Source organism: Penaeus monodon, chromosome 19 (assembly GCF_015228065.2).
Source record: "Penaeus monodon isolate SGIC_2016 chromosome 19, NSTDA_Pmon_1, whole genome shotgun sequence".
Taxonomy (NCBI): Eukaryota; Metazoa; Arthropoda; class Malacostraca; order Decapoda; family Penaeidae; genus Penaeus; species Penaeus monodon.
Genome location: NC_051404.1, coordinates 19827148 through 19827767, shown reverse-complemented (window position 1 = coordinate 19827767; position 620 = coordinate 19827148). Strand labels below are relative to the sequence as shown.

The following is a 620-nucleotide window of genomic DNA, read 5'->3' as shown; positions in this document are numbered from 1 at the left end:
GGATTATATCACTTAATACTCTAGCATCATCTGACACTACTAGCAATGTAACCCATTAAAGTTTCCACCATGTAGGGGAGGAGGACGGTGCTAATGCCAGTCGTGAAGATGCGCCACTCGAGTTTGATCGCTTAATCTATAAATGTTGTTCTTAATACTGTGATATATCCATACGCAACACATCGTAGAAGGTATGTTATAGTGAGGTATTTCTCTTGCAAGACAAGAAACAAAAATTTCAGTGTTTTTATCCATCAGTGTATATTATATATAAACATTTAGAAGGGGCTTGTTTATAGAAACTGTTGCCTGGAATAATTGGTACAAATTATATATTTTACTCTATAAGCTTTGTTACGAACGGAAAATAATTTTCCCAAAGATATCAAATGAACTAGTGGTGTGAACACAACGTTGATCTGAAGGGCTTCTAAAAATTGCTTTCCTTCTACTGTGATGCAGCAAGTAGCCCTACCAGAGGGACGGTTCACCACAGCTTCTTGCTGTTCAGTATTCTAGTCATTTAGAAATAATCGACAGCTTTACTTTCCAACAGGTGAGAAATAGAGAAGTGAGAAGGGAGGGAAACAGCAAAACAGAACGAAAAGAGGCGAATAAAG

At 37.4% G+C, this 620-nt stretch overlaps 1 protein-coding gene across 1 annotated transcript in view; it reads left to right on the top strand.

Moving 5' to 3' along the window:
- LOC119585121 overlaps positions 1–620 on the top strand; it is a gene marked incomplete in the record, with an annotated part of 138847 nt that overhangs the window by 113506 nt on the left and 24721 nt on the right.